Genomic DNA, 25,705 nt, shown 5'->3' with positions numbered 1-25,705 from the left:
TTGTCCTATCAGTCTGCTAAACAAACCCTAAGGAAAGTGCAAGCTGAATTCAATATTCGAGGAAACACTGGTCTGAATTCAACACCGACGTATTCAACACGAGATTCAACTCCTTTAAAATGTTCTATCTGCTTAAAGCAACCTCATCAACTACCAAGTGCTGTTACTAGGTGTGTATGGTCTGCTGAGCATATAGGGAATGTTTTGTTTTGTTTAACCTGGTAAGACTCAGAGCTAGGAAGCGTTTTTTAAAGCCTCTGAGCTTACCCACTCCGCCACTAAGCAACCCGTTGGCCTCCACACTGTGGTGCCGGGGTCTCCATGGGTTGTTTCCCATACAGTTTAATCCCACCAGAGGCCAACGGGCATCTCAGCCAAGGCTCCAATGATGCCCGGGACAGACGGCAGATGTCTCAGAGGATCCTCTGGAGAGTCTCTCGCCCGGGCAAGGGATGTTACAGGCAGGAGAAAAGCAGCGGACCAAGGCGCACGGGGGAGATGACAGGTGGGTGAGCAACCGCCGGGCAAGATCGTAAAGAGCGACCCGCAGAGTGGTGGCGCGGAAACTGTCAACTCCAGCCGTCAACCTGCCAGTGTGGGCCCGGCCGGGTGCTGGTTGTGCCGCGGCACAGGATAATAAATGCAATCAAAATCGCAGCAAATCGCCCCCAGCCTGCTTGACCTCCGCCCTCCAAGCGCCAGGAAATAAAGTTAGTGGCTGGTGGCCGCGCGCCCACCGCAAAGGTCCGGAGAGGCCGGGCAGTGCTCCTGCCCTCGGCTCAGTTGCTGTCAGAAGCGGCCCGGGCACAGCAGGGAGACGTCCCGGAGCCGGACAGAAACCCCGGGCCGGCGCGTCGGGCCGAGTCCCCCGCGCCCTCAGCCCGGCCGCCGCGACCCCCATCCCGGGCTGACTGCTACCCGCCCCCCGCGCCAACCGCCTTCCCTCCAGGCCACCGATTGGGTCCGGGACCCCTAGCCCTCTGCCGGCATCGCCGGGCCCGGGGGCCGCCTTTACCTGCTCTCTGGCCGCCGTCGCCGCCGCGCGCTCCGTCTCACCGGGAAAATCCCGAGTCGTCGCAGCTGCCGCTGCCGCCACCGCCGCCGCGAACTCCCCACCCCCGCCCCCTCAGGTAACCCAGGAAACCGGGAACACCACCCCCTCCCTCCCCCCGTCCGGCCCCAGACCCGCTCGCCTGCGCCTGCGCACTTGCCCGCCGGACGCGTCCCGAGCCCCGCCCCTCGCCGGTAGGGCAGCGCCAGCGTCGCAGGCGTGACACGTAGAGCACGGGAGCCAATGAGGAAGGGAGGAGGGCGGGCCGAGCCCCTGGGCTGGGGCCGTGGGGTTCCTCCCCGCGCGGGGGAGGCTCGCCTACTCCTCACTCTCCAAGGGGCTTGCGACGAGACTGCGTCGCCCCCTAGGGTGAGCCTGCTCAGTTTGAAAAGCACCAAACACATGCGCAGCGTCCTCTTTCTCTGTTCAACACAGACTGTCATCCCGTCCCCCTTGTGTGGCTCCGGAGGATGGGGGTAGAAGAAATATGGGAAGGGGTCGCGAGAGGGAGAAAGGGTTACCCACGAGGAACCCTGCCCTTCCTTTGGGGCTGGAAAAAAAAAACAGTTTACAAAGGTTACTGTAGGCTTCTTACAAAACCGGAAAGAGGTTTACGAAGCTACCCTAGAATTAATTAAGCGCAAAAGTGTATGTTTCAACTTAGTCCTTTTAAAACACAGTTGTAGGCGGCGTGCACTGTCAACGTTGTATGTCTTATAACAGCAGTGCCTCCAGAGGGCGGGAACCCTACGTTACATATAAGGATGTTTTAGCTGCATCATTGACTGTCAGGTCCAGCACAAGGCTGACAGACTACTGATGCCGGCAGTTTGGCATTTTAGAGGACACCCCTCGTTACCACCCAGTCACTGAGGCTGGCCTTGCGGTGCAATGTCAAAGGTATTGGGAAAGAGCTTGGGCTTTGAGGTCTGAGGGTCGGGGGTTCAAGTCCTACCTAATACAAAGTACAGCTGACCACTGAACAAGAGGGAAGTTGTTAGGGGCACTGACCCCCTGCTAGTTAAAAATCCTGCATATGGCTTTATAATCAGCCTTCCACCTGTGGATTCAATCAACCGCGGATGGTGTAGTACTGTAAAACAGATTAGTGAAAAATTTTGTTTGTAAGTGGACCCGTGCTGTTCACACCTGTTGTTCAAGGGTCAGCTGTATAAGCAATGGTTTACTAATTGACAGGAGCTGCTTTAGAATCAACAACTCCAGTAATTTTTGCATAGGAATCAAGAAATAGAAATAATTCAGGATATTATATTCTAAGGCTGTATACCAAATGCAACTTCCATCCGTCCCAACGACAAACCAAGTAAATACGTGCCCAGTGATGTGGTTTGAAGGGGCTCTCAGAGGAGATCCTGTACTTTAAAATATCTCCCCACTGACATCTGAAGTGCAACTATTAGCAATTCATACGTTTGTGCAGAGGTCGCACACTTCCTACAGCAATCTTGTAAAACTGGAATACTCCAGGGATGGGCAACACACGAAGTCCCCAGCAAGTAAGTGAAAGAGATGTTATTCACTTAACAAGTATGTAATGGGCACCTACTATGTGCTGGGTACTGTGTGCTAAGTGCCCAAGATGCTTTGGTGAATTTCCCTGAACTCAGAGGAAGCCAAACTTGACATATTTCACAGTTTTACCTATAACCAAACCTACTCTTGTTTATACGTCAACTTTCACACACTAATCTCAAAAACACCTCTTTTTTTTCTTTAACGGAAAAAATAAGCCATAGAAGTGTTAAGTAACAAGCCAGTTTCTGTTTCTCTTGAATGGCAAATAATAGATGGTCATGATTTCGTTAAAGTCAAAGAGAACGAAACAGACTTTATATGACAATGGTACACAACCGGCCCTCAAAGTATTATTTTTTTGTAAAAGGCACAAAGTAATGTCTTTTGTGACTATTCTTTTCTCTTCATATCTGAGTTACAAAGTATTTTAACCAAGCTACCATCGTATTGACTCTGTGCAAGAGTATCTTAGAACGTAGATATTAAGTATACATATTAGATAAAACTTAGTTTAAAATATTTCAAATGAACACACAAAATAATGTGTAATCAAGCGCATGCAATAGAAGAAAGAATAAAGAAAAGTAATAAGAGATCTAGAAGGAAGCCCTACTTATGTATTTATCGCATACGGGAAAACTTTGTAAGTGGGCAATTCTCCAGATAATTTGACTCTAAAATTAGAATCTAAAAGGAGATTCTAAAATCAAGGTTTTAAAAGATGCGATTAATGTATATGTGCATCATTTCACACTGAATTCACCAAAATATGTTAAAATAATTATTTCGTGACTACATGCATATGTAAATCAGACCATGTCACACCTCTGCTCAAAACCCTGCAATGGCTCCCCATTTCACTCAGGTAAAACCAAAGTCCTTACAATAGCTTGCAGAACTCTGCACCATCCAGCTCCTCACAACTTCATCTCTTCCTACTCTGCCATCCCGCAGGCATACTGGCGTCTTTACTGTTTACCAAACATTCCAGATACATTCCTGTCCTAAGGCCTTTGCACTGGCTGTTCCCTTTGCTTGCAATGCTTTTTCTCCAGATAGCCACATAGAGAACCCCTTTACCTCCTTCCTGTCTTTGCTCAAATTTCATCTTCTCAATGAAGTTTACCTCAACACTGCCCTTAAACCTGAACAAGATGGGACTCTGCCCTAGGCCCCATACTTAAGTCTCCCTCATGTCACAAATGCCATCTGTTACGAGTGGAATTGATTCCCGCTCCCTTGACCACATTCATATGTTGAAGCGCTAACTCATACATGACTCTGGAGACAGAGCCTTAAAGGAAGTAATCAGCCTTTTAATTAAGGTTAAAAGAGGTCATAAGGGGGTGGGGGGCTCATCCAATAGGACTAGTGTCTTTATGAGAAGGGGAAGAGTCACCAGAGCTTTCCACACATGCACAGAGGAAAGGCCATGTGAGGACACAGTGAGACTGCAGCTGTCTGCAAACCAGGAAGAAAGGTCTCACCAGAAACCAGCCCCACTGGTACCTTGATCTGGGACTCCCAGCCACAGGAACAATGAGAAAATAAATTTCTGTTGTTTAAGCCACCTAGGCTGTAGTATTTTGTTATGGCAACCCTAGCAGACTAACATACCCCCCAAAATAATTTTATTAAAGAACATACGGGTTTTCTGTCAGCTTGGGATCTGGTGCCGAAGTCAACACTGTGTGATCCTAAACATCATCTTTCTCATTGAACCTATCAGCTTCAAACATTCATATTTTAGCCATTTATTATGTTTATTTTTATTGTCTCCTGCATTTAGACTATAAGCTCCACGAAGGCAGCAACACTTGCTCTGTTTATGATGTATCCCATGTGCCAGATCAGTACCTGGCACATAGTAAGCACTCAGTAAATATTTTTTGAATGAATAGTTTAATTAAGAAGATTTTGTTCAAATTCAAGTAAATATCCAAAGAATGAGTTATTCATACTTTGAGATGAAGTTTGACAACTCTAATGCCTACTGCACTGCACTGGCATAGAAATGGATTTGTAAAGAAGTGGTAGAGGGGATGCAGGGCTGTCATTTCAGGAACAGTAACATGGTCAAAATTATTCAGATGGTCCACCTTTGCCTACAGACCAAGTAATTGCTACATTAAAAAATTATAGTTGTATAAATTTAGTTTTGGAGTGCTTTATTAGGATGTATATGGATCTTTAAAAAACATGCTTTTTAATAGGTACCTTGAAACTTTATTGAAGAAGTTAATTCATAATTAATGTCTCCATTAGGTTACTAGTAACGTCCACTCTTTTTTGCAAAGCTTATCAGAGTAGGTTTTAATAAGATTCTTTTATGTACTTTTCTCTACTAAATCACTGATAACATTTTAAATCCCCCAAAATATGTATACTTTACTTTAAAACTCTTATGACATTGCATTAAAAGACTGGTAAACAGCAAAAAAAAATTTGTGGGAAGATCTTTTCAACCAGCTAAAAGCGTTAAAACAACCCAAATATTCCCTTCTTTGCTGTGGAAACTTCATACTGAGTGTGTCTTAGTGTCCTACTTTCTCACTTGCCATTTCTTATTTTTATAGTTGATATTTGTCTGTCTTAATTCCCAATATATTCCTGTGGTAAACAAGTTTCTGATTAACTTTGAGCTATGAGCTGCGTGAGCTGTTTATTTTGGAAGAGAACACTAAGTCTATCCTATACAACAGAGAGGCTAAGAAGTGGAAGGAAATTAAGAAATGTTATCATAAGAAATGCATGTTTGCTATCCATTCCTGTTTAAAAGCCAAGAGCCCAGGGGATCAGAGCAGATTAAAAATTCATAAGAACCCTCTAAAGCTCATGGTAGCTCATTCAGCAGACCAGAAAAACAAAGAAACAGTTCAAGGTATCAGCAAGTTCACAGAACAGAATATTACTTGACCAGTTCAAAGCAAGAGTTGGAAAGGGCCAGTCAGGTTCAAAGTAAGGAAGAGGTAAAGATTTTATACATATATGTGTGTGTGTGTGTGTGTACGTGTGTGTGTGTGTGTGTGTTTCACTGCCTACTCAAAGAAACCTGTGCTACATAAGAATATTCTTAATGTACATTTTCTCTATAATTTCATACATGCCACTAGTTTGGACCACTTCAGAAAATGTCTCTGATTCTACCTAACACCACAAACGGAATCCACTAGTGAGACTGTAACACTGATGCCTTATTTCAGGCCTTCATTCAATTACTGACTCTTTTCTGTGTACTTGCAATGTTTGAGGCTTTGGGATATAGAGGTAGATAAAAGACATTCTATTATGGAGAACAGTATGGAGGTTCCTTAAAAAACTAAAAATAGAGTTACCATATGATCCAGCAATCCCACTCCTGGACATATATCCAGTGAAAACTATAATTTGAAAAGATACATGCACCCCAATGTTCATAGCAGCACTATTTACAATAGCCAAGACATGGAAGCAACCTAAATGTCCATCGACAGATAAATGGATAAAGAAGATGTGGTATATATACATACAATGGAATAATAGCCATAAAAAAGAATGAAATAATGCCATCTGCAGCAACATAGACGGACCTAGAGATTATCATATTCAGTGAAGTAAGTCAGAGAAAGACAAATATATAATATCAATTATATGTGGTATCTAAAAAAATGATACTTATTTACAAAACAGAAATGGACTCACAGACATAGAAAACAAACTTGTGGTTACCAAAGGGGTAGCAGGAGGGTGGGGGGAGAGATAAATTAGGAGTTTGGGATTAACAGATACACACTACTGTATATAAAATAGGTAAACAACAAGGACCTACTGTATAGCATGGGGAACTATGCTCAATATCTTGTAATAACCTATAATGGAAAAGAATCTGAAAAAGAATATACAAATATATGTATATGAGTCACTTTGCTGTACACTTGAAACTAACACAATATCGTAAATTAACTTTAATTTTTTAAAAAAGACATTCTAGGACTGTTGGGAGCTCCAGACAAGTAAACAAGCAATTACAGTGGATGGTGATGAAGGTTATGACAGTGTCATGCACAGCGATCCCTGAGGCACTGTGGAGGGACGTCCAACCCCACCTTTGGGATCAGAAAAGACATCTTGGAAAAGCTGACTCTAGACTTCAGACTTAAAAGCCTCAGTAGGCTTCAGGCAGGCCAATTTTTCCTAACTGCTTTTAGTGCCCCCAATCTAGGACAAAATTTTAAAAATGAGATCAGTGCAGTGAGTCTTTCCGCAAAGCTGAGTTTATTCAATTCAAAAGACTGTCCTCTAGTATTCTGAAACTATGCCCTTCCTACTTTTTTGGAATTTAAATAACCTTTCTTTATGATACAGCAATCAGAGCCATGCATGTGTTTAATGGCCTTTCTTGACCAATTAAGTGGCAATAAAAAGTTGGCGAGCTGATTGGTCCCTGAAAGAGTTTATTGTTTTGTTCTTAATTTTTTTACTTTTTGGTAGCAGTCTATAAAATCCATGTGTCCAGAAACCAGGATGGGCCGGCAGGGAGTTCTAGGCCCATGCTCCTCCTCAGACCCGCAGCACCAGCATGTGAGAAATCCAGAATCTCAGGCCACGCCCCAGACTCACTGAGTCACACTGGGCAGTTCAACAAGATGCTCAGGTGATTTCTATGCACATTAAAGTTTAAGAAGCACTCTTTCAGGAGGGGGAAGAGCATGTGTAAAAACTGGTGAGAGAGCAGACGCAGAGAGCAGACTTGTGGCTGCCGAGCGGGGCAGGAGATGGAGTGGGAGTCTGGGGTTAGCAGATGCAAACTATTACATATAGACTGCATAAACAACAAGGTCCTACTGTATAACACAGGGAACTATATTCAATATCCTGTGAAAAACCATAATGGAAAAGAATATGTAAAAGAATGTGTATATATGTATATGTATAACTGAATCACTTTGCTGTACAGCAGAAATGAACATATTGTAAATCAACTATACTTCAATTGAAAAAAAAAACTGGTGAGAGAGACTGTGGTGGCTTGAAGATCCTTTTTAAAATAGAAAAAGTAAAGGCCACATTTCAGGGAGGTTGAGAGTGATGTTAGGAAGGCAGGCGGGCAGGTGGGTGAAGATAACTAATATTTCCCTCTGCTCCAACCGCAGCCAGATACATAATTGCTCCCTATTTCATCCTGGTTGTTCTTAACTAAGCCATGTTCCACGCTGCTTAAGATGTCTAATCACTAGGGACTTCCCTGGTGGCACAGCGGTTAAGAATCCTGGTTGTTCTTAACTGGTTGTTCTTAACTAAGCCATGTTCCACGCTGCTTAAGATGTCTAATCACTAGGGACTTCCCTGGTGGCACAGTGGTTAAGAATCCGCGCTCCCAATGCAGGGGGCCCGAGTCTGATCCCACCCAGGTCAGGGAACTAGATCCCACATGCATGCCGTTAACAACTAAGAGTTTGCATGCCACAACTAAGGAGCCCACGTGCCGCAACTAAGGAGCTGGTGAGCTGCAACTAAGGAGGTCTGGAGACGCAACTAAGACCCCATGCAACCAAATAAATAAATAAATATATCTTTTAAAACGTCTAATCACTTGTTGAAGAACCACAAAACACAGGTTAAACTCTTGTGGGGCAAATATCTTATCTGGGGCCTATTGTGTGGCAATTAGTGGGATTCTGATAAAGCATATCGTAACTATAATCATAGGTTGGGCTGACTCTCCAGAGGGACTGGTGGAGAGTCTGTTTTAATAAGGACCAGACACCAAAGGATAGAGGTTTACCCTAAGCCAGGGTACTGCTACATCACAGAGATGGAAGGAGCCTGTCCCACCCAACTGCTGTGATGTCTCAATTAGTCTTTGTCCTGTGCCAGCACAAGGCTGTACTGAATGCACAAAAGGCACATCTTGCCCTCTTGGTATTTATAAGTTAAGATATAAAGTATGCATTATCTCTTTTATCTGCTAATAGGGAAAGAATATCCCAAGTGAGTGTGACAGACAAGCCAGAACACAATCGAATACAGTAGTCTTCCCTATGTTCCTTAACTCCCAGTACCTATCGTTATTTTTGTAATTTGTTTCTCTTCTCAAATATACTTTGAGTTCAGTAAGTTGTGAGGACTGCATTTTAGCATTCTGTATTCCCAAGTGCCTGAGACAGTAGCTGCTCAATAATTTTTTTTAATAAATGAGGAGGAGGATGATACAGAAGAATACAGTAGCTGAAAGAATTCTCCATGACCTGTGGTCTCATGGTCAATAGTTGTTAGAGGTTATATATCTTTTACACTTTGGGAGATTTTATTTAAATCCTGACTTTTGTGCCTGGAATATCAGAATATTTCATATCTATGTGCATTCTGATGTGGCATCCTGATAGTAAAGTGCTATTTTATGAATGGATAAAGAAGATGTGGTATATATATACAATGGAATATTACTCAGCCATAAAAAAAAATGAAGTAATGTCATTTGCAGCAGCATGGATGGACCTAGAGATTATCATACTAAGTGAAGTAAGCCAGGCAGAGAAAGATGAATGAATACCATACGATATGTGGAATCTAAAATATGACACAAATGAACTTATCTAGAAAACAGAAACAGCAGAATCACAGACATAGAGAATAGACTTGTGGTTGCCAAGGGGCAAGGAGGGGAGGGGAGGGATGGATTGGGAGTTTGGGGTTAGCAGATGCAAACTATTATATATAGAATGGACAGGTCTTACTGTATAGACCAGGGAACTATATTCAATATTCTGTAAGAAACCGTAATGGAAAGGAATATGAAAAAGAATATATATATATATATATAACTGAATCACTTTGCTGTGCAGCAGAAATTAACACAACATTGTAAATCAATTATACTTCATTAAAATAAATTAAAAAAATAAAGTGCTATTTTATGCAACGAGAAATCAAACTTGTAAAAATTACATAATCATTTCCCCGGTTCACAATGTGAACTAATTTGAGAGGCATAGGCCTGTCATATATTTGGAATCAGAACTGAATATTAATGTAGTGTGACCCCCATCTTCAGCCTAAGCTATATTTACCTGTCGAATTCAGATGGTGGGGGTTGTAGGGGTCCCGGTGGGGCTGTCCAGGAATAACCTACATGAGCAAGTGAAGGGTATTCTGGGGAAGCTCTCGTTCTAAGTTTCTCTGGTACACAAGCTCATCTAATAATAAAACTTGGGCCGCAGAAGGGAAGGGATGAACGTATGTACAGCATGGTGTCTGGTATCCAAATCTACTCCTCACCAGCACCTGAGATATTTCTAAGTCCTGAGCTTTCAAAGATATTTCAAAGGGATCTGAGATGAAAAACTGAAAGGCCTGTTTTCACCAAAATGTCTGTAGAATCCCTGGTCCCAGGCAGCTCTGCCTTTAAGATCCACGCAAGCAAGCAGTCACACCAGAGAAAAGAGAACAGCTCTACTGTGCCATGGGGAGGGGCCTGCAGTGCGCCAGCCACAGCGGAGGGAGGGCACTCATTTCCTTAGCTGTTTGCCCGGAGCCTTGGCTTGAAGCAAAAACCCTTCTCCCTGCCCAGCTTGTGCTGACATTAGAGCAATGCAGGAAATGAAGGACTCCACGGGAACACAGAATTCACTTTGTAAACAGCTAGCTTGTGGCCAGCTTTTGCCTTTTTCAAGCAGCTACTCCGTGAGTAAAGTTCTGAGACAGTTGTATCACTTAGTAGTAGAGATGCAGCCCAGGCATGCTATCTTATTGAAAATAAAATATAGACTCTGTTTGGAAGTATAACAATAGCCAACCTGTAAAAAGTAATCTGAAACACACAATAATATTGGGAAAAATGCAGACATTATGTTGGAAAATCAATCACTGAAATATATAATGAAGAAGACAGGGTGGGGACTTCCCTGGCGGTCCAGGGGTCAGGACTCGGCACTTTCACTGCTGAGGGCCCAGGTTTGATCACTGGTCGGGGAACTAACATCCCGCAAGCCACGTGGCGCAGCAGAAAAAAAATTCTAAAAATCTGAGGAATACAAGCAAGACATTTTTAAGCACCTTTGTGAACTGTAAAGGACCTTAAATAATCAAGGTATTTAAAAACATCTGGGTCTATTTAATAACATAATCTTCTGGATTTTCATCCATATTTTTTAAAAGATCATGTCACTTCACATGGGTCACTGTGGTAGAGTAGTTTAGTCAGCAAAGCCCCAAGGCAGTCACACCAAGCAGTCACACTCAGGAGCAAGTGAGCTCAGTCTTCAGCTGGATAAAGACTCCCGGCCAGGAGAGAAGTCTTGCCAAAATGCAGTGCCTCCCTGGGCAAGGGGAGAGCTGCTTTGTGGCAAGTGGCTCTGGCTCTCTGGGTGGTCTTTGTGGCCAGGGTACAAGCTGCCATTTGACTCAGATTCTCCTGAATTCGATGTGATTTCTGGAATATATTCCCCTATTCCATCCCACTCTCCCTCCCCCACCCAACATCCCTAAGAATCAGATACCAGCCACCTGAAAGAAAAAGAATGATTTTAGACTGCACGAGTTTCTTCTCCAGACCTTAAAAGCATCAACCAAGAATGTGAGGTCACCAAATCAAAGGAATAAATGGCCAGGAAATGTACTATAAAGCACTGTCACAGGACCACTCGCCCCTCAGGATAACCTCTCCTGACTTTTGTCCTGCCCAACCTATAGCACCATTTCTGGAACTCAGCTGCTGACTGATGATTAGGTCTAATAGAGAGCGAGAGTTTCCTGACGGGATGCAGACAACACTGTGTTTGCTGGCAGCTGTGCCTCTGCTAATTGTTGGAAACCTGGCTTTTGACCCTATGCTCGCTCTCCACCACGCCCAACTCAGGCAATTTAGCGAAGCCAGCTCTTCACACGATGAAGGCAGCTCTCAGGTAAGTATCCTACCCACCACTGTGGCTGATGCTTTTTTTTTTTTTTTCTCTTGGCTGTGCCAGATCTTAGAGGCAGCTCGCGGGCTCCTCGTTGCTGCCTGCGGGATCTTCTTAGCGGCGTGTGGGATCTTTTTTAGTTGTCAGCATCTTTAGTTGCAGGGTGCGGGCTCTTTTAGTTGCGGCATGCGGGATCTAGTTCCCTGACCAGGGATCGAACCCGGGCCCCCTGCACTGGGAGCGCGGAGTCTTAACCACTGGACCACCAGGGACCACTGGACCTTGTGGCTGATTCTTAATAAAGAGACCTGGTTTTAGAACATTCATCCCCAGGGCGAATGCACTTGCAGGTATGTGGGAGTTTCCTGAAATAGGATAAATTCAAGTCAGACCTATAATAGATGTCTTCGAAAATAAGATAAATCCTTGGCCACTGGAGACCGGTTTACAAGCAGGAGCATTTGATGGAAAATGCCATCATCCCAAGTGCCACCTCTGTTTCTGGGTTCCCTAACCAGATGCCTGAGAATTAGTGTGAAAGACACCATTTAAAGGGAAAGAGAACAGGGAGAAAGATTTTCCTCCAAATAGTCTCTTGTTTGAACACCATGCATTACACTCATCTTTTCCCCTCTAATTAGAAATGTCATCTTTATTCCATACTAACGTTCTTTTTTCCAGGCTGTTTCTGAACTCTCTAAAATAGAGAAATATACACCTGTAAACTGATAGCCCTGAAAATGGATCTCAATCTTCAGAGGAATAACTGCTGTCTCATTTTTTCTTTGATTTCACTGCTATTACATATGTAGCACTGTGCCTTCTGTCTTGTATACACAAGTGATTGATTACATCACTTGAATTCTGTAATTGTTCCAAACCTGTATTCTATTTACTGGCCACTTCTTCAATTTCAGGGAGTGAAGAGGGAGAAATGCAGGAGGAAGAATATATCCCATTCAATGGTAATTTACCAGTCTATGTGAAAAAAAGATCAGTAGTCTTGCCTTATCCTGCCTTCCCTTCTAAAGAATCAATAACACAGACATTCTGAAAACACAGAAGAGAAGAATGTAGGCCGTAAGATCTAAAAGTAAGTTCACTGGTCATTTCTTCTAAGGTAAGAAAGCTATGCCGATTTATGACTCAGGAAAAGTTTCATGGTTTGGCACCAACATCTTAACAGTGATTCTCCACAGTCTTTACCACATGTAATATGTACTATAGGCCAGAAATAACCATGTGAAGCAGGTTTGAGTTTTTTCTTCTACCTACAAGTTTTCATAAAAACGTAAAGACTGCCTGGATGAAATATACGCCTAGTGTATAGGACTATTACCATCTATTTTTACCGAGAGTATTTTTTAGTAATCTTGGCTCAGGGCTTTCTTTCTCTGTGCCTATTTCTTATTTATAGAAAGCTGTCTCCTTAACTGCCCGGTGTTAAAATCCTTCCAGCAGCTTTCCTATCACTCTTCAAATGTCCCTGGAATTCCACTTCTTACTCAAAGATTTTTCTTATCCAAATGGGAATGATGAAGTATGGCTGCACTTTCAATCCCACTCCTGGGCATATACCCGGAGAAAACCATAATTCGAAAAGATAATGCACCCCAATGTTCGTTGTAGCACGATTTACAATAGCCAAGACGTGGAAACAACCTAAATGTCCATCAGCGGATGAATGGATGAAGAAGAAGTGGTACATACATACAATGGAATATTACTCAGCCATAAAAAAGAATGAAATTATGCCATTTGCAGCAACATGGAGGGACCCAGAGATTATCATACTAAGTGAAGTAAGTCAGACAGAGAGAGACAAATATCATATGATATCATTATATGTGGAATCTAAAAAAAGGATGCAAATGAACTTATTCACAAAACAGAGACAGACTCACAAACTTAGAAAACAAACTTATAGTTACCGAAGGGGAAATGTGGGAGGGGGGAGGGATAAATTAGGAGTTTGGGATTAACAGATATACCCTACTATATATAAAACAGATAATCAACAAGGACCTACTGTATAGCACAGGGAACTTTACTCAGTATTCTGTAATAACCTATATGGAAAAAGAATCGGAAAAAGAATGGATATATGTATATGGATAACTGAAACACTTTGCTGTACACCTGAAACTAATGCAAACTGTAAATCAACTATACCCCAATATAAAATAAAAATTAAATTTAAAAAAAAGTTCTATTCAAACCTCAAAAACAAAAGTATGGCTGCACTTTATCCTTTAAAGAATTCCATTTAGCTTCCTTTGAGGAAGGACATGAGTTCAATGTACTATCACTCAGCTTGGCTAAATAGGCCCCAGTGTTGCACGGGATACCAGTCACTGTGATAATTCAGATGATCCTTTTTTTTTTTTTTTTTTTTTGAGGTTACCAGAATGCTTTCATTTGGATTGCTCTTCTCTCGTGAATGTACAGGGGCATTTGTTATTTTACTGATGGTAAAATTAGAGCCTAGAGAAATGAGGTAACTTAACTGTTAGTAACCAGCAGGGTGGGGCTGGAACTCAGGTTTCCTGATTCCAAATTCCTAAGCGGGTCATGACAGAGTAATAACTACAAAACTTACTAACCGGATTTCTTGAAAGGATTTTCTTAAAAGCATTTTGCCAGAGTCTAATTTTAGAGTTCAAGTGTTAACAGCATTGTCACGTTTCAACTGGTTTGTAACTTCTCTATGTGAAAAACATACTTTTACTTCAGGGAAGAGTTAAATATTCTTTCCAGGGTCTTTGCTGTGCTTTAATTATTGAGCATTACTCCAAGGGTATTTATATTATGATACTGAAGATGCACACTTACCATGCACAATTACTTTCAAGGGAGGGAAAAGAATGGGAGTTAGAATTACCATATGATCCAGCAATTCCACTTCTGGGTATATACCCTAAAGAACTGAAAGCAGTTCTTGGGACTTGAACAGATATTTGTAACTCTGATGTTCATAGCAGCGTCATTCACAACAATCAAAAGGTAGAAGCAACTCAAGTACCCATACATGGATGAATGGATAAACAAAATGTGGTCTATGCATACAATGGAATATAATTCAGCTTTAAAAAGGAAGGAAGTTCTAATATTTGCTACAACATGGAGGAAACTTGAGGATATTATGCTAAGTGAAACAAGCCAGTCATAAAGGAGAATATATGCTTCCACATATATGAGGCACTTAGAATAATTAAATTCATAGAGACAGAAAGTAGAATGATGGTTGTCAGGGGCTAGGGGGAGGAAATAATGGGGAGTGAGTGTTTAATGGGGACAGAGTACTACTTGGGGATGATGAAAAAGTTCTGGCGATGGATGGTGGTGAAGTTTGCACAACAGTGTGAATGTACTTAACGCCACAGAACTGTACACTTAAAATGGTTAAAATGATAAATGTTCTGTTTTATATAGTTTAACACACACACACACACACACACACACACACACGAGACACAACAGTTAACCCTAATCTGGAGGCAGGAATACAAGGAAGGCTTCTCAGAGGAGGCGGTTTCATCTTGAAAGATGAGAAGAGGTTTGGTAGGCAGGAGAGAAGGAAAAGTTCCTCTAGGCTGAGGGAATAACTTCGGGAAGTAGGAAGGCAAATTACAAGGTCGTATTCAAGGAATAGCAACTTATCCAGGTGCCTGGACACTTGCAGGTGACTGCGCACTTACGGGTAAGTTACAAGAGATGAAGCTGCAATGGGGTAAGTTACAAGAGATGAAGCTGCAATGGGGTAAGTTACAAGAGATGAAGCTGCAATGGGGTAAGTTACAAGAGATGAAGCTGCAATGGGGTAAGTTACAAGAGATGAAGCTGCAATGGGGTAAGTTACAAGAGATGAAGCTGCAATGGGGTAAGTTACAAGAGATGAAGCTGCAATGGGGTAAGTTACAAGAGATGAAGCTGCAATGGGGTAAGTTACAAGAGATGAAGCTGCAATGGGGTAAGTTACAAGAGATGAAGCTGCAATGGGGTAAGTTACAAGAGATGAAGCTGCAATGGGGTAAGTTACAAGAGATGAAGCTGCAATGGGGTAAGTTACAAGAGATGAAGCTGCAATGGGGTAAGTTACAAGAGATGAAGCTGCAATGGGGTAAGTTACAAGAGATGAAGCTGCAATGGGGTAAGTTACAAGAGATGAAGCTGCAATGGCAAAGTGGGGGGAATCTTGAGGCCCCCTGCGTGGCATGTAAGAAGTTTGGGCTTTATTCTGTAGGCAATGGGAAGGCTGGAGTCATTTAAGCTTGGGGACACGATCAAGCTTGCATTTTGGAAAGATAATGCTTGGCAGTTGAGTGAAGAATGGGTGGGAGGGGAAAGACTAGAGGCAGGGACGCTGGTGGAGAGGGTCTGGCAATAGCCTGAGAGAGAGACAATGAGGGCCGAGTTGAGAGGACGTGGAATGGAGGGGGCTGTTTAGCAGGACGTGGAAACCAGCAGGAGGTGGGGAGTGAGAAGGCTTGTGGGGTGGAGGACGGCCCAGGCTACTTGGCTTCTGAGTGCTGAGTTGTCTTTTCATCCACTTCCGTCTTTTCATCTTCATCCACGTCTCCAGCCCAGCTGACCCACCCACAAGTTCTCCAGGTCTCCTGTCTCAGAACAAGCGCTCAATACCCCTCCCAACCTTGACCCTACTTGGGCTTACTCTTCCCTCCCAATCCCTAAACCCCTGACTTCCATACTGTCCTCAGCCGCCTCTCCATCTGGCAGGCATTCTGGCTCTTGCTAGCTTTCCCTCCAATCTCACCCGTAGTCTTTCCCTTCCCCTCCAACTCCAGCCACAGAATTTCTTATTTATCCCTTCATAATTCCCCACTCCGATCCTTAGTTCTGTGCTGTCTCCCTCCTCCTCCTCCTAGACCAGTCTCTAGCCTCTGAGATAGAGGGACTTGAGCTATCCTTAGCACAGATCAGGAATATGGTAGAGGCTGAAGGGTTAGCGATCTAGCAGTGGGGGTGAGAGTGAGAGAGAGAGAGAGACAGAGAGAGAGAGAAAGAAAATGCACTTTGGATATGTTGGGTTTGATGTACCTCGTCTAATAACATCTCACAGAAGTCCACCTGCACCCACTTACTGCTTGAGTCCTTGTACCTATGCCATGCCCAAGAGAGTCAACCTCAGTTTACTGGCATCCAAGAATCAGAGCTGGACTCTCTCCAATAAGGGTCACTGGCTCACCGCATTCTCCTTCCTTTCTGCGCAGTATCTCCGGGCAAGCAGTCTGTAGGAACCAGCTCCTGAAAGCACCAAGGCTGCCAGGAATTCAGCTGTTAATCATCTTCCTCAGTGGTTCTAAAGCTCTCAGCCTGTACCCAGCCTGCCCACCAAATCTGCGCAACTGCTTGGCTGGCACTGGGAGGTCTCAGAAACACTTTAACCTACCTGTACAGTGATTGTCCTTTTCAGGTGAGCAGGGAACTCTTCCCTTTGGTCGTCACTCTGTAGGCATCTTCACTGCAGGCTCATTAGCAACCACCTACGCTGTGTTGCTGCAGTGAAACTGGTCTCCTCCATGCTGTTATGCAAGCCGGGTCTCTTGTTTGCAGTTCACTTCTGGCTTCTGTTCAGCTGACTTAGGATAGAGTCATTCTCCTGGCATTATAAGAACATGCCCAGTTGAGTCAAACAAACTGAAACCCCATTAAATGGCAAAGGCAAATCCTGCTGCACTCTCTGATGCCCCTGGGAGCAGAGGGCAGAGGAATAGCTTCGTGCACCGCAAGAACCTCCCAACACCACTTCCCCATGGAAGAATGGATACTCGGCCAAAAGAGGCAATGCACCAAACACTCTGGCACTACAGCTGCTCTTTTCAAAGCCAGATCGTCGTTGGAAAGGACTTCTTGTGAGCCCTCTGCTGCTTTTTCATTTGGTGATGGGGCTAGGCAATCTCTGTGTTGCCGGCAAGGCGAGTGGCCCTCTCTCCCTCTGGCTCTTTGGCAGATGGCCATGCTTGGATCACATGGGGAAGTTGGCAAATCGAGTCCGATTCCTTTGCAGTGTAGCTGCAGCAAGGATTTCCAGTTAGTGATTTTGTGATGGCTGCGGTGAGTCATAGCGCCCTGATTCTCCAGCAGAGGGTGAGGGCCTGAGATTGACCCCATGAGGATCATCATTACTCTTGTTCTGAGAATTCTGCAGTCCTTGGAGGACCTAGAACCAAACTAAACGCCAGAATGTGGGTCCTGAGCCTGGTTGCTGCCACTCACCATCTGGTTGCAAACTTTCACCAAACTTGCGGCGTAGATTTTTTTGGCCCTTCTTTTGTGCTGAAATCTGCCCCTGTCCTTTTCTTTCTGCTATTATTCTTTTTTTTAAATTTTGATTTAAAAATACTCTCATCTTTTTAATCTCATGCCTGTTATGGATTTCTGGACTAATATTTTTATTAACAAATTCATGTGCATATATGTATATGAAACAATAAATTGTTACCTTTTATTCAGCATTTAAGCCAGGCCCTAGGTTAGCACCTTACAAACATTATTGTATTTAATTCTCACAACAATTCTGCCAAATAAGTATTTTTGTTCCCATTTTACGGATGAGAAATTTGAGACTTGCCCAATGTCACACTGCTTTCTTTCTTTCTTTCTTTTTTATTCTCAAATAGTTGCTTTATTCCTGTCAATTATCTGCTTCAATATTTACTTTATTTTAAAAAATTTATTGAAGTATAGTTGATTTACAATGTTGTGTTCATTTCAGGTATACAGCAAAGTGATTCAGTAGTGTGTGTATATATATATATATATATATATATATATATATAAACACATACACACACACACACACACACACACACACACACACATATACACATGCATATATTCTTTTTCAGATACTTTTCCATTATGGTTTATTACAAGATATTGCATATAGTTCCCTGTGCTATACAGTAGGACCTTGTTGTTTATCTATTTTATATACAGTAGTTTGTATATTCTAATCCCAAACTCCTAATTTATCCCTCCCCCACCCTTTCCCCTCTGGTAACCATAAGTTTGTCACACTGCTTTTAAATAGTAGCACTAGCTAGTTTAACTTCCAGTTCCAAGCTCTTAACTACTTACTAGGCTGCTCTGTGTGTGTGGTGTGTGTGAGACACATAATACATGTAAGTATACATAGACTATAAAGAAGGTGTACAATAAGTGTTTGTTGTTACTATTATATATTATATGTATTTGCTCCAAACTTTCAGTGTTATTACTGTACCTAGAAATTGATGCTAATTATGTTATATTCTGGACACAGATTACAGCTAAACAAATTCATATTATAACATCATGGTGGCACCTAGAACAGTGGCTATTAAAGTGGATGCTTATAATAGGTTTTATCACATTACTTATGGTTCTCAGTTTCCATGCCCAGCTGAACACCAAAGCACCTGGCATAGTTCCTAAACAAATAGCTGTAAATGTATTCAAATATATTTTGTGCCATGTACGTATTAGGTCCTTGATGAATATCTTTTCAATGAATAGTGATTGCAATCTCTGCTTGTAATGACTGTCACTGCTTGGGCCGTGTCTGGGACTCCGCCAGCCACGCTCAGTGAAATGAGTGTAGGTGGACTGTATTTACCATTCTTGTGTCAGCTCTCGTGTCTAGCTGACAACTCAGTGACACACACCCAACAGAGATGTCAGGGTCAAAGGGACTGAGAGAAAGTTCCTTATCTTTCCAACATGAAAATTGTCTGAATGCTATAGATAATAAAGTCACCATCAATGTATACTTCTAGGGGAAAAAATTCCTTCTTTATTTTGAAAGGTCTGTTACCTGTGTTTCATGTTGTAACACACAAAAAAGCCCTGAAGTATTTTGAATACCTCTGAAGACTTGCCTCTCCAAGAGTTCCTTGCGTTTATCATGATGCTTCCTGACTCATTTAATACTACTGCTGTATGATCACTTACTACTGCTCGATGTAATGAATTAATGTTTTCTTCCTGGAAGCTTGCTGGAGGAAAAACTGTCTTGGCCCAATTAGGAACTTAGAGACCCTTGTTAATGAACAGGATGCAAATGATTCCTTTGGAAGACAGAGTACCTTTACAGGTTTCAACCATTTAGTTAAACACTCTTCTGAGGCACAGAATGATACCGAATGGCTTGAAAGTTGATGCAGATTCTAAAATGCCTGATTTATTGATATATTTTCAGTAGCAGTGATCCTTCCTTGGAGGTCTTAGAGGTCCTGATTTTGCCAGATAAACAGTCAGGGCAACACAAACAGTAAACTAGATTTTCTCTAAGATATTTCTAACTTGCAGAATCTGTGCAGCTCCATTACTATAATGCACTAAATGGGACTCAGGTAGTTTGAAAGAGTTACCTTCGTAAAGGTGTGTTATTCTTTCATTTATTTAGAATTTATAATCCTGCCGAGTTCTGAAAGGGCACAAGATAGTTTTCCACACATAAACATAATAAAAAATAGGGTAATTTAAGATTGAAAATACAATAGGGACTCTGTAAAGGGGTGAATATAACCAGTTACCTGAGATGAGCTGATTATTATAGTTGGGCTCTGAATTTGGCCTAGATTCCAGGTAACCAATGCACAAAAGGAAAGAAGATGGTTGCCATAGGTTACCATAGGTCAGACCAAAAAAAGGGAAAAAGTTTTAATCTTGTATCTGATAAAGATAAATGGCACTAAATCAGCATTAAATTAATTGGCATTAAATTCAAGGGGGGGATAAACCATTTATCCCTGAAGAGTTATTGTACTCTTTAAAACATATCAACAGGAAACGATAAAAGTTATTACATATTTCCCCTGTTTATAGGTTGTCTACTATTATTATTAGAGATGAGAGAATGGCATATTAAAAATATGTCAGGACTTCCCTGGCGGCCCAGTGGTTAAGACTCCGCGCTACCAGTGCAGGGGGCGCAGGTTCAATCCCTGGTCAGGGAACTAAAATCCCACATGTGGCATGGCCAAAAAAAAAAAAAGTCAGAGTTACGGGGAGGAGTGGAGTGGAGAGAAAAGTTCAAGTTACTATCTTTCATAAGCCTTCAATACCTGTTCATGTGGTTTGGAAGGGTTGAGAGAGCAGTTGGGTAGGAAAGATGTAATGGTACTCCCCTGCTGGGTGGCGTGTAGTGCGCTGCCCTACAGAGAGGACTGAAAACTCAGTTAACCTCCTTTCTAAGGAATCCTGCTTCTTGATTCTTGGAACTACCATCCCTCTTCCCCACCCTCCCATCCCCTAGAATCCTTTCAAAGTGCAGTCATGAAGTTTATTGTAGGCCACTTACATACAGGCAGGACCAGGAGGAAGATGATCCAGAGGCGTCCACAGCTGCACCCTGGGACACCCAAAGGGGTTCAAGGGAATTTAAAGGGGCCAAAGACAAAGATAGAATCTGATTACTAAGGGAAAAGCAGGTCCGCACCAATGAGAACTGGGGTTTTTTCTTCCCTTCCTCGAGGACCATTAACCACCTGCATCAGCAAAAGGCATTCTTCCAGTTTTCATATCAGATGAAGGCAAGGGTAAAAGTTGATAGGGAACTTATCTGGCTTGGGCGTATGGCTTGTGAGTTAGGCTAAAACTCAGTCACTCAGAAAAGGGAGGGGGTAGGACTGCGGGCCTAAGATGGAGCGGACAAAACAGAGTCAGTGTTGCTCAGTCACACAGAACTATTCACTTAAAAGCATAAATTAAAGAAGAAAGCGATCTGGTGGGGACTTGCTACTCAGTGTCCAAGGATGAAAGCTAACTGCGGACATGGTCCCAGCAGAGCTCCAGTGAGAATGCACTGGAGTCTTCAGTTCAGCCCTGGGGATGAAAAGTGATTCCAGGCCTCTGCCCTGCTCATGCTCTTGCAAAGAACTGTGCAGAGAGCTCTTTCTCTGTGTCTTCATCCCCACGTCCAGGCACCCCTGCTCTATGCTGGGAGCCCTCCACGCTGTTACACCATCTTCCCGTCACTGCTACAGCCTTGCTCTGAAAAATGTGGCTCTCTCAATCCCAACCCATGCTGTGCTCCTGCTCTGGCCCGAGCGCCCCCATTAAAGCTGCTGGGAGAGCTGCGTACTCACTCAGCTTGCTCTCCCATTCCTTATTTTGTCCTTCCTCCAGACTGAAACACTTTAATCCTATGCATGCCATGATGGGCTAGGTGGGGTCCACTGTTGGAGACACAACAGAAGCAAATTATAATACAATGTGGTATGTTTTATAACACAGGTAGTGAATGTACAAAGAAGATTGGGATTTCCTGTTAAAATGAGATCCAGAAAAGCTCAAAGGAGCTTTTTTTTTTTTTTTAAATTCTGAATTCTTTTTTTTTTTTTTAATTTTATTTATTTATTTATTTATGGCTGTGTTGGGTCTTCGTTTCTGTGCGAGGGCTTTCTCTAGTTGCGGCAAGCGGGGGCCACTCTTCATCGCGGTGCGCGGGCCTCTCACTATCGCGGCCTCTCTTGTTGCGGAGCACGGGCTCCACACGCGCAGGCTCAGCAATTGTGGCTCACGGGCCTAGTTGCTCCGCGGCATGTGGGATCCTCCCAGACCAGGGCTCGAACCCGTGTCCTCTGCATTGGCAGGCAGACTCTCAACCACTGCGCCACCAGGGAAGCCCTATTTTTTTTTTTTTTAATGTACTATGATAGCTAAGACATGGAAACAACCTAAATGTCCATCAACAGATGAATGGATAAAGAAGATGTGGTACACATATATGATGGAATACTACTCAGCCATAAAAAAGAATGAAATAATGCCATTTGCAGCAACATGGATGGAACTAGAGATTATCATACTAAGTGAAGTAAGTCAGAAAGAGAAAGACAAATACCATATGATATCACCTATATGTGGAATCTAAAATAGGACACAAATGAACTCATCTACGAAACAGACTCACAGACATAGAGAACAGACCTGTGTTTGCCAAGGGAGAGGGGGCACAGGGGAGGGATGCACTGGGAGTTTGGAGTTAGCCGATGCAAGCTCTTATATATAGAATGGATAGACAACCAGGTCCTACTGTATAGCACAGGGAACTATATCAGTATCCTGTGGTAAACCATAATGGAAAAGAATCTGAAAAAGAATGTATATATATATGTACAACTGAATCACTTTGCTGTACAGCAGAAATTAATGCAACATTGTAAATCACCTATACTTGAATAAAATAAATTTTTTAAAAATTTAAAATGTATTATGAAATATTATATATGTAATTAATAATAATGGCTAACCTTTATTGAGTGCTATTCTAGTTGCTTTACAGGAATTAGTACATTTAAGCCTCAGAGTAATCCTAAGGGTGCTGTGGTTACCCCTATTTTTGAGATAGGAAATTTAGGCACAGAGAGATTAAGTAACCACCAAGTAACACAGCTGGACAGTGCTTGAGCCAGAATTTGAACCTGGGCAGTTTCTTTCCAGAGCCTCCCTGATAGCCACTACATTATACCTTCTTTCCTATATTAACCAGAAAGTAATATAATGAACTTTCTGTTCTTGCCAGAAAGTTTAATCAAATCTTAATATTTGCTGTAATTTCTTCAGACTCTTTAAAAATATAAAACAGTACGGCTGTGCTAAATGCAATGTAGTATCCTGGATTGAATCCTGGAACAGAATAAAAAATAGTGGAAAAACTGGTAAAATCTGAATAAAGTCTAATACTTAGTTGTACCAATGTTAATTTCTTAGTTTTGATCCATGTTATGATGGTTATGAAGATGTAAACATTAGGGGAAGCCTGGTGTAGGGTATATGGGAACTCTCTGTACTCTCTTTGCAATTTTTCTATAGATCCAAAATTATTCCAAAATAAAACATTTATTAAAAATAATAATAACCATATTATGGATATGAAACATCATTGATACCTTTCTCTTATGGCTCCTCCCCAGAGGTAATCATTATCCAGAATGTAATGCTAATCATTCAAAAAGCCTAACAACTATCCCTTCCCACCATTCTTACCCCCTGGTAACCATAAGTTCGTTCTCTAAGTTTGTGAATCTGTTTCTGTTTTGTCAATAAGTTCATTTGTATCATTTTTTTTTTAGATTCCACATGTAAGCAATATCATACAATATTTCTCTTTCTCTGTCTTACTTCACTCAGTATGACAATCTCTAGGTCCATCCACGTTGCTGCCACTGGCATTATTTCATTCTTTTTAATGGCTGAGTAATACTCCATTGCATATATGTACCACATCAGGGAGTTTGGGATTGACATGTACACACTGCTATATTTTAAATGGATAATCAACAAGAACCTACTGTATAGCACAGGGAACTCTGCTCAGTATTATGTAACAACCTAAATGGGAAAAGAATTTGTAAAAGAATAGATTCATGTGTATGTATAACTGAATCAGTTTGCTGTTAATCAACTATACTCCAATATAAAATAAAAAGTTAAAAAAAAAATGCCTAACAGAACTAACTGCAAGTATACTGAACTGTTGGCCAAGAGCAGCAATTTTTAAAGATTTCTTTCTTTTCGATTTTTTTTTCAGATGAAGGTATTTATTTATTTATTTATTGAAGTGTAGTTGATTTACAATGTTGTGTCAATTTCTGCTGTACAGCAAAGTGATTCAGATATAGATATAGATCTCTCTCTATATATATATATAGATATACATATACATTATTTTTGAAAATATTCTTTACCATTATGGTTTATCGTAAGATATTGAATATAGTTCCCTGTGCTGTATAGTAGGATCTTATTGTTTATCACTTCTATATATAATAACATACATCTGCTAATCCCTAAATCCTAGTTCATCCCTCCTCCAACCCACTCCCCTTTGGCAACCACAAGTCTCTTTTCTATGTCTGTGAGTCTGTTTCTGTTCATAGATAAGTCCATTTATGTTCTATTTTAGATTCCACATATGAGAGATATCATATGGTATTTGTCTTTGTCTAACTTACTTCACTTAGTATGATCATCTCTAGGTCCATCCACGTTGCTGCAAATGGCATTATCTTGTTCTTTTTCATGGCTGAGTAGTATCCCATCGTATGTATGTGCCACTTCTTAAACAAGATTTCTTAAGGCCTTTGGACTTCAGTGAGAGGTCAGGAAGGAGGTTCCTCCTAGAGACCCTGCCCCTCCTTCAGGCAGCAGCACTGCTCTGAGACCCTCCCCTTCCTCAACTCACTTTCATCCTGCCCAGCTGCCCAGCCCACAGCCTTGGTCCCACCACAGACCTCATCGAGGAGGCCACCTGTAGGCCACTGCCACTCCCCACCCCCCGCAGTCCCTTCCCCTCAACCTTTCCCTGACCAAATTTCTCTGAGCTTTAGGACACACGAGGACCTCTGAGAGTTGCCAGTCTCTATTACAATCCAGGCCAGTAGACAAGAGCCCCGAGGCTCAGCCCTTTTCTGTAGGAGAGACAAGAGTCATGCCATGTGGCGTGTTCTAAATGGGAGAACTCCCACTGAAAGCCCGGAAGGCTATTTCCTCAGCACGCAAACTGTGCGCCTGGACAACTCCCCCCCCCCCCAGCCGCCCACACACACAGGGTCCTGCGCTGGGACGGGGGAGGGACAGGGCTCTGAGGGCCCGTTTCCTTGCTTCTGAGGCCAAGGTATTCCCCTTATGTCTAAAGGTCATTAGAAGGGCGATAACTCTGAGACCTCATTCGTCTGTTTATTTAAAGATTCCATTAATTAAAAAAAAAAAAAAAAAAAAGGCTTCCCTGGTGGCACAGCGGTTAAGAATCCACCTGCCAATGCAGGGGACACAGGTTCAAGCCCTGGTCCGGGAAGATCCCACATGCCGCGGAGCAACTAAGCCCGTGCGCCACAGCTACTGAGCCTGCACTCTAGAGCCCGCGAGCCACAACTACTGAGCCCGCATGCCACAGCTACTGAAGACCACGCGCCTAGAGCCCGTGCTCCGCAACAAGAGAAGCCACCACAATGAGAAGCCCGCGCACCGCAACGAAGAGTAGCCTCCGCTCACCACAACTAGAGAAAGCCCGAACACAGCAGCAAAGACCCAACGCAGCCAAAAATAAATAAATAAATAAAATAAATTATAACAAAGAAATAAATAAAGATTCCCCCAGAATATTACTAAGCAATAAAAAAGAACAAAATAATGCCATCTGCAACAACATGGAAGGACCTATAGATTGTCATACTGAGTGAAGTAAGTCAGACACAGAAAGGCAAATATCATATGATATCACTTACACGTG

The sequence above is a fragment of the Balaenoptera musculus genome, chromosome 16, assembly GCF_009873245.2.
Source record: "Balaenoptera musculus isolate JJ_BM4_2016_0621 chromosome 16, mBalMus1.pri.v3, whole genome shotgun sequence".
Lineage (NCBI taxonomy): Eukaryota > Metazoa > Chordata > Mammalia > Artiodactyla > Balaenopteridae > Balaenoptera > Balaenoptera musculus.
Note: the sequence above shows the minus strand (reverse complement) of the source record.